Source organism: Mauremys reevesii, linkage group 4 (assembly GCF_016161935.1).
Source record: "Mauremys reevesii isolate NIE-2019 linkage group 4, ASM1616193v1, whole genome shotgun sequence".
NCBI classification, from domain to species: Eukaryota; Metazoa; Chordata; order Testudines; family Geoemydidae; genus Mauremys; species Mauremys reevesii.
In genome coordinates this window covers 42475186-42487504 of record NC_052626.1, presented here as the reverse complement: position 1 = coordinate 42487504, position 12319 = coordinate 42475186, and the positions used below count along the sequence as shown (strand labels likewise).

The 12319-nt window shown below is 44.0% G+C and overlaps 1 long non-coding RNA gene across 1 annotated transcript; it reads right to left on the bottom strand.

The window, feature by feature from the left end:
• Positions 1-7485: 7485 nt before the first annotated feature.
• On the bottom strand, positions 7486-8731 carry LOC120405361. Its single transcript, XR_005598524.1, has 2 exons — positions 8615-8731; positions 7486-7748 (listed from the first exon to the last, which is right to left on the bottom strand). It is a non-coding gene; the product is annotated as an uncharacterized LOC120405361 (long non-coding RNA).
• Between the last annotated feature and the right edge of the window lie 3588 nt (positions 8732-12319).

Below are 12319 nucleotides of genomic sequence, written 5' to 3'. Positions count from 1 at the left end.
TGCTCTCTCCTCCTCCTGTCCTGGAAGATGGTGTTCCTGATAGCAGTGACATCTGCCCGCTGGGTCTTAGAGATTAGGGTGCTTACCTTAGAACCACCCTATATGGTCTTCTACAAGGACAAGGTCCAGCTAAGACCACACCCAGCCTTCCTGCCTAAAGTGGCCTCCCAATTTCATACGAGCCAGGACATTTTCTTACCTGCCTTTTTCCCAAAGCTGCATAAGTCAGAGGAGGAGTGTAGGCTACATTCCCTAGACGTCAGGAGGGTATTAGCCTTCTACTTTGAGAGGACCAAGCCATTCCACAGGTCGAGGCAATTGTTTGTCGCAGTGGCCGAGAGAATGAAAAGCTGCCCAGTGTCTGCACAAATAATTTTTTCATGGATCACTGCCTGCATTCACTACTGTGCGATATGGGGAAGGTTCAAGCCCCAGCGATTGTGACTGCCCACTTGACCCAGGGTGCAGGTTTCTTCGGCAGCCTTTCTGGCCTAAGTGCCTATTCATGACATCTGCAGGGCAGCCACCTGGTCATCCGTCCATATGTTCATGTTCCACTACGCACTGACCAGGCATGTCCAGGACGATGCTAACTTCAGTAGGGCAGTACTATAAGCCTCCAGACTGAACTCCAAGCCCACCTCCAAGGATACTGCTTGAGTCACCTAGAATGGAATCAACATGAGCAAGCACTCAAAGAAAAAACGGTTACTTACCTTTTGTAACTGTTATTCTTCGAGATGTGTTGCTCATGTCCATTCCATTCTAGGTGTATGCGTGCCCATGTGCACAGTTGTCGGAGATTTCTGCCTTAGCGGTATCCTTAGGGTTGGCTGCGGCACTGTCTTGACTGCCATGCTCATGCATCGGTATGTTAGGCACCACCAACCCTACGCCCTCTCAGTTCCTTCTTGCCAGTAACTCCGACAGAGGGGTAGGAGGGCAGGTAATGGAATGGACTTGAGTAACACATCTCAAAGAACAATAGTTACAAAAGGGAAGTAACAGGTTTTTTTCCCCATTTGCCAGTTCTTACAGATGCTGAATTGGAGCATTTGAGGCTTTTGTTGAACACACTGATGAATTCTGAAGATTTCTGATCAAGATGCACCCTTTAGAGCTTCTAAATCTGGTGAAATGTCCTGGACCTACAGCTTGGAGGCTCTATATACAGAGTGGATACATTATGAGAAGTGGCAATGCTTTTCCACCAAATAGATACACAGGTGTCTCACATTCTCCTTTTCTTCAGTATTCCTGGGACCAAAATTCAGTCTAAGATGTTTTTTCCAGTTTGAGTGGTTGGTGCTACATCTAGTGCAGTCACATTTCACTGAGGTAGATCATCACTTTATAGCTGACTTGCATTGTTTGGAAAAGGAATATTTTCTCCAGTTTGTGGTTATGCTGAAACATACACAGACCAGGTAAGCATATGTACTGTTTCCAAACAAAAAAGTCAGTAGTGTATGCTCAACTAAAAATGGAAGAGCAACCAAGTGTATTGAAATGACCCATATTTGCCTCATGGGTACTAGCTGTCCAGGCAAAAGGGCTTATTGGACCTTTAAATCATTTTGATTGAGAATTGCATAAGGATAAGCTAGAAGCTGACTGGAAAGAAGTGACACAAAGATAAGTTTTCATAATTTCGTATATTCTTCTGATTCGTGGAAACCTGAAATGCTGGAAGAACATCTTTTTTGGAGCAGACCTTTCTGTAGGGAGTTGCTTATAGAAGACCATTCAAACTGTTTATCCATATTGCATCTCTACATTTGTGTAAAAGGAGGGCAAAGACTGTTTCATAATACCCATGGAGTGACCTGGATAAGGGAGTGCGTGAACAGATATCTGTCCAACTTGAACAATATTTTAAGATCACCTTGGGATATTTTTCCACGTCTAACCACTACATAACATCTAGTTATATTTGTTGTAGAGGTAATGCCTGTAGAATGCAATATTGTCACCCTATCATTTCACCCACCATTGAAATACCAGTCTCTGGAGTGGAAATACAACAGCAGCGCTCCTTGACAGAGTTTTGGGAGGGGACGTGAAGAACTACTTATCCAAATGAAAAAACAGGAAGCCAGTTAGGCTGACCATAATTACCTAAGCTGGAATTTGTCTGATTTGGCTCTGATTTACAGGCATCTTCAGTTAGTGATGCATCAATTGCACTGACTGGCTGCATATTTTTTCTTAGGAAACTCCAAACCGTTCCTATTCTGGCAGTTGTGTTAAACCCAACCAGTTTCACCTACGGATTAGTGTGCAGTTGGACCACATTTATATAAAAAGCAATCCATGAAATCAGATGTTAAAGGTGATCTGAAAGTGTTTTTTAAAAACTGTTTAAGAGCCATGGTCATTAACAGAACATTGCAAAGAAAAAAGAATGTAAATGATGAACTGAGAAGCTCTTTTCAGCCTAGACCTGGAGATAGTATTCTGTTTCTTCTCCCAAGAGTTGACATTAACGTACAAATGGGACACAACGCTGCATTTCTTACCCTGCTTCAAGGTGTTAATGACTTCATCACTTGTAGAACGTGAAGTGCAGAACTCTGAGCAGAAGTCTTAACAGGTAGTTAAAGCAGGAGATGACTTTCAGATATTTTGCTTTTAAATCTATACATTGTGATAGTGACTTGGGATCCTAAACATAATATTTTAAACAATGTTTTAAACAAATATTTTAATTCCATTTTGCCAAGCCAAGTACATGCAATAATGTTGGAGGTTGTTTGCACAAACATACAAGAAGTCATAATGTTTTTCCCTAAAGAGCTTACCCATCTAAATTAAGTGGTCTTTACATTCTGCTAATATAAGCTCTGCTATTATTGACATCTAGTGGAGAGTTTAATTTAACTTAGTCATTTAACTTAAGTGGCAGCTGCTGATTTGGGATTTTCAGGTTCCGTAGTTAAATCCTAGCAAGAAACAATTTCTTCTGATGAATTCTTCACTGGCTCTCTGACTCTGCCTCCTCTTGGAAAACATGATTTTCAGATATAATGCGTATGTATTCTAATAAAAGACATTGGAAATCCTCCAGTTGGAGTTAAGAATGATATTCTATTAGGCAATTATGTGTAGGAATTGGTTTGTCCTATCGTGTGTTTGATAAGACAGAAAGGTAGCATCTTCCCCTGCTAACCTTCTGAGATGAAACTGGACAGGAACAATGGGTGCTTTAGCAGTTGCCATTGCATGAAGAATATTCTACAAGATTCAGCTGGAGAGATTTTCTTTACTTTTTCATTTTTGCTGCTTTTAGTGTCGGAGGGTAACAGCTGGAGCTTTCTTTCTTTGCCCATCAGGGTAAGGAAAGTGCTCAACCATTGACTTTTTTGCCTAAGGCATAAGAAAGCCTGTCTGGCCTCCTGCTCTAATGACCATCTCCACGCAAATGCTGCTGGGAGAAGGATGACAAGATGGACACAATGGAAGTAGTAAATGGCTGTTAGTGAGATGGATGCTGTAAAACAGTCAGAATGTAGAGCATTTTATCGAGGAAGCTTTTGCTGATGCCATTATTAGAGGAAGCGTGACTCTGCAACAGGAAAAGCTAATTCTCCAGAGTTTGTGGAGGAGAACGGCTCCATCTCAATTAAGAAATCTTGTGACACATACCTAACTGGGGCCTGATCCTGGAGGGTGTTGTCTCCTCAACTTCCATTGAAGTCAATGGAAAATGAAGTGTTTAGTGTCTTCCAGGATCAGACCTGAGATCTCTCACAAAGAAACAACTTCTCAGAGTTGAGGCAAAGACATGGACTGTCAGAATAGGTATAGTGCAAATACATACAAGCCTTTTTATTCACTATTTGTGTAGTGCGAACAGTATGGCATTCACTATATAGACACACATGAATGCAAAGACCCTGCCCCCAAAGAGTTTACAATCTAAATATTCCTTTTCTAGGAATATAAATTGTTTGTAAGTCTCTTCCCCTCTGGGAACTGGCTGATGTGGGGAAAGGGGAAGTCCTCAAGTGAACATAGAATAGAGGCTTCCTTGTTCTCACTTGCAGATCTGTATACTGTACTAAGTCAGATTTGGACTCATTGCAGCAGCCATTCTTCGACAGAGCTACAGAGAAACATCCTGTCACCTCTTATTCAGCGAGTTTGTGAGGCTGTCAAGGGAGATACTAAGATTCTGTATAGGCTACAATGCCAACAGTATAATGAAAGCACACCCAGTTCTGCATTTCCTATTTGTTGATTATATGCCTCTGTACATAACAAGGATATGAATGAAAAGAAGATAGCTCCATATGGCCAAAATAGAGGTGATGGAGGTTGGCAAAGGGAAAACTTAGAGAAACTGGCAGAAATGTGACCACTTTCAGCTGAGAATCAGCCCACTCCATCTCCCAGTTGTCGATGGTGTGCAGCCTTGGATTCTGCTAGATTCATGTCTACCCTTGGAATTCCAGACAGCAGTGGTCAAAATCATCTTTTACCCTCTAATGCTGGCCAGAATTTTGGACCCATTTTTTATTGGATGAGGACCATAGCCATGGAGATCCATGGCTTTGTTGCCTCCTGGCGAGACTTGTTACACAAAGCTAAACATGGGGTTGATCATGAAGGCCACCCAGAAATTAAGGCTGGTGCAACACACAGTGGGCCACCTTGCTAAGCAAGAAAGTGTTGAGCATATCACGCCACTGCTTTGCACTCTACTTTCGTTGCTTATTGCACTCTGAATCCAGTTCAAGGTCCTGATGTCATTTACAAAGCCATAATTGTACTGGGATCTGTCTATCTCAGGAGCTTGTCTCTCACTGTATGACAAAGAAGGGCAGCTGTGTTTAGCTAGGACACTTCTGTTGTTAGTCCCAGTTATAATTACAGAGTTTGGGTTAGAACATCCTGGATGGAGGGCCCAAGGTGGTTGAGTAATCTTTTGTTAGAGATTGTCTCCTTCAGGCCACACTGAGTCTTGCCTCCTTTAGGGTATTTTCCAAGACCCACCTCTTCACCCAGGCACTTCCCCATGGAGTCTGACCCTTTTGATAATAAGTTATGCAAGAGGAGAAGATGGCAAGTGATGGTTTTATTGAGGACAACCTATGTCCTCAGCTATCACAGAGAAAGGAGACTTAGTACATTTATTAATAAATCAGCATAACTAATGTGGAGCCAGCAAGTGTTGCAGAGCTGATGGGATTACACTTGCACAAGTAAAATGCTTGCATAAGTTGGGTTTTTGCGCTATAGAGGACTTGATGCTGAAAGTTATTTGTACAGAGAAAATTCTTTCTGCATCAGTTCTGCCAACAGTCTATTTGAAACCTCTTGTTTGTATGGTGTTGAGTCTTTTCTACCTGAGACTTGGCTTTGTTATTTACTCTGGGTGCCACGTTCTCTGCACTAACAGAGGTTGAAGTCAGCCTTTATCCTGACAGCTAAGCCTAAGGAAAATAACTTTATGCGCAGTTTCCGACCTTTTTGCAATGTGCATAACTTCTCCTTTTCAAGTATTCTGCAGTATTTCCATTACCCTCATTTTTCTGTCTCACTGTACACCAGGATCAGGGCTCTGAGGAAACCTCCAAGCAAGGTTGGGACCTACTCGTCAGCCTAGACTTATGAGAGAGAGAGAAAGTACCCTTTTCTTTACAAAAATTAGAATCTGTCTTGACATTCTTTCTGTTGCATGATGTAGCATAAGACATAAACACACTGTTGTGGTATATGAGTTGATGCTTCCCTTTCCATGTTCATCAATTATGTCTGTTATGTAAAATTCAACAAATGAAAGTGTTGTGTTGAAATCAGTTGGCTTTATGCTCAGTTCTCCAGCTGGATCCAGTATGGTTAGGGTTCCCTTCATCTGGCATCCAGAACTTTCAACTATGTTTTTCCTATTTCATTCCATGCTTTGATTTTCCTCAGTCATTACAATATTAAATTATATGGACATGCAGCACATTGGGTTCAATATGGCACAGCATAGGTGGGCTGCCTGCCAGGCGAGTGAAAGAATTAGAGGAACATCGTGCACTAAATTAGTTGACCTTCTGTAATGTGTAAGTAGCACTTTTCAGTGTTATTGGATTTGTTGTTCTCTAAACTTGATGTACTGATCTTCTCAGAAAACAAAAAACTTCCTGAATATACTGGATGGGCTAGAACTGCATTAAATTTAGTTAAACTAGTTACAGTCACAAAAGGCTTACTATATTTACAAATATGTACCTGGTCTCCACCTTCCACAGCACAGGTAATTTCAGTAAGACATCCACTAACTAGCAGCAAAATGAAGAATGGGAAATGTAAAATGGACATGAGAAATGTCAGCACCATAAATGGTTCTCTCTCAAAGAGTAAGAATTGGATTTTACTGTGCTGGGTCTGGTTACATTTCTGCTAATCATAATGTTACTTAATTGAGATAAGGATGTGCGTTTTAAAAATGGGTGAATATTTAAAATGCCATTTGTCATTGATCTCTCACGGAGGAAAAATGCACAGTTGCAGTTAGCCTATAATGAGAGAAACCCAGGTTTAACTTTTGAGCCATAGCTGCGCAATCTTTTTACTACTGTCCGTGCTTATTGACATGCTGCCTTTGAGCCTGGTTTATTTAGAGAATTACCTTCCCCTTCTCCAGCAGCAATCACTTTGTGATTTATCAAGCCTTGAATCACACAAAGGGACTCCTTCCTGCTTTGCCCCTCATGGTGTTTTAACAGAAAACAGACATGCCCTGCACTCCTGGAGGAGAAGTCACAAGGATAAGTGTCTTCAGTGATGCTTCCCACAGACCAATCTTAAGTTGCATCTGTGTGTCGTGTTGTACCTAAAAGTTCTGATCTTCATTAAAGCTGTCGTTCCCATCTGCATGTTCCACATGGGATAGAGGATGCTGTGTTTTAAAGCCACAAGTGTCAGTATGCTTTTAAGGTTAATGCTCACTGTGGTGTGTTTGTCTAGTTGGGGCCATTTATCATCCAAAGCCACATTGTGATTGGGCATCTGGGTTGGTAACGTACCTGTTCCCTAAATCCCAGTAGTACAGAACTGGGACCTTATCACAAGGTAGGGGATCCTCTGTACACCTAGGTTTGTTAAACCTGCGGTGGGGAGATGACACAGCGAGTCTGAGAATGCCACCATAAAGTTTTCTGCACATGACCTCTGTACAGATCCTCACTAAAGCTAGGTGAATTTTTTTTGACTAATAGATTTTTTTTAATAAAAAAAATGTATTTTTCAGTTCTCCTAAACTTTGTGAATTTGGGTAGAATTGGACATATAGATTTGGCTATGGGGAAGTCAAAATGTTTTGACTTTAATTTTGAAATGTTTCATTTTGACTTTTCATTTTGGAACAGCATTTTGAATTCAAATTTGGGCAATTTAGTTTTAAAAAAAACAAAAAAGGATGAAAAAACACTCAAATAGCTGAATCAAAACAAAAAACTTAAGTTTGTTTAGAATCAACCCAGGACATTTTAGTTGATTGAAAAAGATTTTATTTTTTATTTTTTTTTATTTGACAGATTTTGAAAAAAAAATTGATTTTGGTTCATATCAAACTGGATTTTTTGGGTTAATGGATTCTTCAGTTTGAAGACTTGTTTGCTCAGTTCTTGTCTTCACTGCTACTTTGTGTTCCAATTGCATAGGGCAGTTGCATGCAATTCTTTTTCTATGTGGGACCTCATTCTGCTTTCACATCTTTCTTACCCTGGTGTAACTCCATTTACTTAAGTGGATTTCTGTGTGAAAAGCAAAATCAGGCTGTAGTACCTGCATTTGTTCCCCCTCTTTTAATATTAGGTAATTCTATTGTGACTCATAGAAAATTCCTTAATATCTTCAGCTCTCCACCCACATGTGTTCAGGGCTCTGACTTCTTAGCCCAGAGGTTAGTTTGGGGTGGCAAGCCTGGTGAAAAAACACTGCAAACAAGATCATTCAACAGTACACCAAGTATAAAGGCAGGGTTGAATTGACACCAAATATACCAGAAAGACTATAAACAAAACCCACTTCAGTGTACTGAACTGAGCTGCCACACTGCTAGCCAAGTGATCCTTGGAGCATTGGCCCACCTAGTGGGGACTGCTTCAAGGGTAATGGTTTTACAGTGGATCTTCAGTGACATTAGACACCCAGTGGGTGGCAGTGTTCTGCACGTAATGGAATGCTTAACACACGAGCCCCAGCACCATTAGCTGGCAAAGGTAACTGCTCCAGGACCAGGAGAGGCCTCCAGTGCAGCTAGCCACCAGATTCAGCTGCTTCCATGGGTCTTCAAAGGCACTGACTGCCTCATAGTTACTGCTTTGTAGCTGATGGTTGGCTGTGATTATCTGATGTCACAAGCAGTGCTGTTATCAGAGGTAAAGTCTTACGATGAGAAATATCCTTGTCTCACTTCACAGAGCCCTCAGGTCCTTTGAGATGTCTGTATTCTCAATTATTCATAGTGAAACAGATCTTGGCAGTTGCATTTCGGATTCACACCACAGTAAAACCAAAACTTGTCTTTGCCTAATAACTGTCTTTGTAATGGGAGGGTGGAGAAATGGTGGTTGAGTTGTGTAGCTCCATGGACTACCATGTTTATAAATCCCCTTACCTGCTATAAGTATGAAAGAGTTGGTGCAGAAAGATCATTTAAACTGTGTTTGGGACATTCCTGAGTTCCTGCTTTTTGGCTGTGGAAGGGAGTGAGATGCTGTCCTTCTGACCAAATTGTACTGCCCTATTTATGGGAAAGAGCTGGCAAGATGTCATGGAAAACTCAGAAAAGAGAATCCTGCGGTTTGCTTCAATCATATATTATCAGTAGAGACACTTACATAAAAACAGGTTTCTTCAGAGTTGGCTGCTGTTGCTTCTACTCATTCTAATTCTCACCTGTGACATCACAATCTTCTCCACAGTAGCTGCTTGTGATTTGTGATTCGGAGGATTATTTTTTCTTGTGGGGAGTGGACTCTTATTAAAGAATGAGGCACAAGCACCTTGCTCATCAGCACAGTAACTACAAGGACCTTGTACTGTTTTCTGATCCATTTGCCCATTCAGAATGGGAAGCATTGGCAGCCAACATCCTGACAGCTTAGCTAATACAGAAAATATTAACACAAACTATTCTGATAGGAATCCTGGAGCCAAGTGTTAACAGAGGCACTTCCAGTTAAGGTAAGGTAGGTAAGGGTAGTAATATTGTACTTTATTTTCCATTAATAGAGCTCCATAAAGTTTCTGAAATAGAATATTCTTCACCAGATCAACACTCCTGCTTTGGCTGGGGTTTTGCAGAAGTAGGATCCAATGTCATCAACACACAGGCCCTCAGTGAAAGGACTGTTGTTCATTGAGATAGTGTTTCCTATTTCCAGATGCTGCCTGCGTGCTACTCATCTTTTAGTTCCTGTTCACACTGGAAATGTAATTGTTCTCAATTTCAACAGTGTTGATAAAACAGGTTTAGGTAACTTGACTGCTTGTCCATTGTGGAGAACAGGGCATACCAGTCTTGCAACTAGGTCACTTGCAGTCCTAAAACTATTGCAACCTCTGCCAGAACCACAAAGGAGTAAATAAATTCAGCAGTAGCACTCCAGCTGCTTAAAATGCCTAGGTGAAACTCACATGAGGGACAAGTGTCAGCTCTGTCGGGACTTCAGGCCCTGCACAAAGAAAGGCACGGACATCAGACTGAAGGCTATCCTCATGAGAGCTGCCTTCAGACCAGTCTCAGAGCTGAGCCACTCCAATTTGGCACCAAGTACTTCACCGTCAGTACCAAGCGCTCCCTCCGCACCATTCACCATCTTTAGTGTCAAGGAAGAAGTAGAAGCAGCAGCAGTGCACTGAGAGGGGGTGCTCACCGGTGCCAAAGGGAGACAAGCGGGGAGAAGGCAGTATAGTGAGACTCGTGGCGGGCCACTCATATGCTCTTGGACCCGTATTGGCACCGTCGACTCCTCCCAGATCATTGAGTCTGGTACGGGTTCCTCCACCGACTCTGGGAAGCCACCAGTCTGACAGTACAATCGACCCCAGAGACTTTCCAGGCAGCTAAGGACCTTCTCTCTCTACCGGGCCTGCCAACACCAATAGGGCACCCACCAGCTCTGGCATCTGGAAGCAGGGAGCATGATGCGCCTTCCTGGCAGTGGGTCCTCCTGCACCCTCTTGGGGCAAACGTCACGTGATCTCCGATACATCACTGGTCCCCCAGAACCCTGGCACTGTACGGATGCAGAAACGGGTATCGCTCCACTGTGGTTGCTGAGAGAAGACTCCTCTTCAGAATCTGAAAGGGAACCTTATGTGCCACCGAAGGCCCACCACCGATACCCAGTTTATGTACTTCAGGTTTGGTACTGGTCCCCAGCTGGCTCCTGGGCAGCAGGTTACTGGCTGATGCAGTGGCCTTACTGGAACCCTTGGGTGTTTCCCCCGGTATTGGGTCCTTTCTTCCACTGCTCCTACTCTGTGGTCTCTCAGAGATGGGCCACCGCTCCTTCCCGCTCAGCACCGGACCCCGACCCCAGTACCGACATCCAGGAGTTGGCTGCAGTGGATGTAATTGAGGAAGGAGCCCATCCTCCAGTGCAAGCCGCCTCCTCCCCCCCTCCCCCGCCCCAATGAGGCTATCACAGGTCCCACTAGCCTGCTTCTGCAGGAAAATTTTAGGGCCCAGCAGGACCTTCTGAAGAGGCTTGCAGTGAACCTGGGCCTGGAAATTGAGGAACTCCAAGAGACACTGCACAGCCTTATTGATATTCTGGCTGCAGCAGCTCCATCCAAAATAGCCCTGCCCATCAATAAGGCGATGATGGCACCAGTTAAGGCCCTGTGGCAAACTCCTTCGTTAACGCCTGCAATTAACTTCGTCTCTGCCATCTACCTCAAAGAGGGCAGCGAAGTATTATGTGCCAGCAAGCGGGTTTGAATACCTGTATTCTCACCCTCCCCTGGGGTTCCTGGTAGTATCTTCAATGCTACCCCAAAACAAAAGATCATTAAGAGACTGGGCAAAAGGTATAGTCAGTGGGTAGCCTTCAACTACGTATCTCCCACCAGCAGATTTTTCTGCAGAGATATGATTTTAATTTGTGGGACTCCCTGTCTAAATTCAAAGACTCACTGCCCCAAGATTCAAGGCAGGAGTTCACTGCCTTCTTGGAGGAAGGTAAGAACGTGGCCAGGACCTCTCTCCAGGTGGCTCTGGATATTGCTGACTCAGCAGCCAGAACAATGGCCTCAGCAGTTGCCATGAGGTGTTGCTCTTGGCTATAGTCCTCCAACCTCCCACACGAGGGTCAACAGTCCATCCAGGATCTCCCCTTTAAAGGCTTCTCTTTTCTCAGAGCAGACTGATGCCGCCCTCAACTTAATGCATATTTTCACATTTTTCTTAGGTTTATAGTGGGTTAGCATCACAACCAATTCACTGCCCTCCCCTTTGGCCTAGCAGTGGTCTTATGGGTTTTCACAAACTATATGGCAGTCATAGCAGCCTTCCTCAGGCAGCGAGGCATACAAGTCTACCTGCACCTTGACAACTGGCTGATCAAAGATCGGTTGCAGGCTCAAGTACAGAACAGCATCAGCATGGTTCGAGCCACCTTCAGAGGGCTGGGCTTGCTGATAAATGAGCAGAAATCAACTCTTGTTCTAGTTCAGAGAATAGAGTGCTTGTCTCGACCCAAGCCATGATATAATAGTCGGATTTTTTAAGGGGTTGGAAACACTATCCTCAGGTTCACGAGCCTATTGCCCCATGGGACTTGAGCCTGGTTCTTTCGAAGCTCACGGGGCCCCCTTCGAGCTGTTAGCATTATGCTCCCTGCTACTTCTCTCCTGGAACGTTGCCTTCCTGGTGGCGCTCACCTCAGCCAGAAGGGTGTCTGAAATCAAGGCCCTTATGTCAGAACCACCCCACATGGTATTCTTCAAGGACAAGGTTCATTTGCATAGGGCCAGTCCTGCGGGTGAGCAGTATGGGTGGCAGCCCGCCAACGGGGGCATTGTGCGTAGGGTTTGCCTAATACCTGACCTGACCTGCCGAGAGCCAGCTGGCAGAGGCACGCAGGTGGAGCAGTAGTGTCTGGAAGAGGGGGGAGGGACCCGAACTGCAGGGGGCAGTTGGATGAAGAGCCGAGCGCAGGGACTTCTCTGGAGCAGGGGTGCCCCTCCTCCCCCCTGCTCCACTGCCGTGTGCAGCCACTGCTGCTCCTGTTTCCTCCTTCCCCGCCACCACCACCCTTCCTCCCCAAAGCCCCTGGCCACTCTGGACAGGGAGCATCTTGTCTGGTGCGGGGGT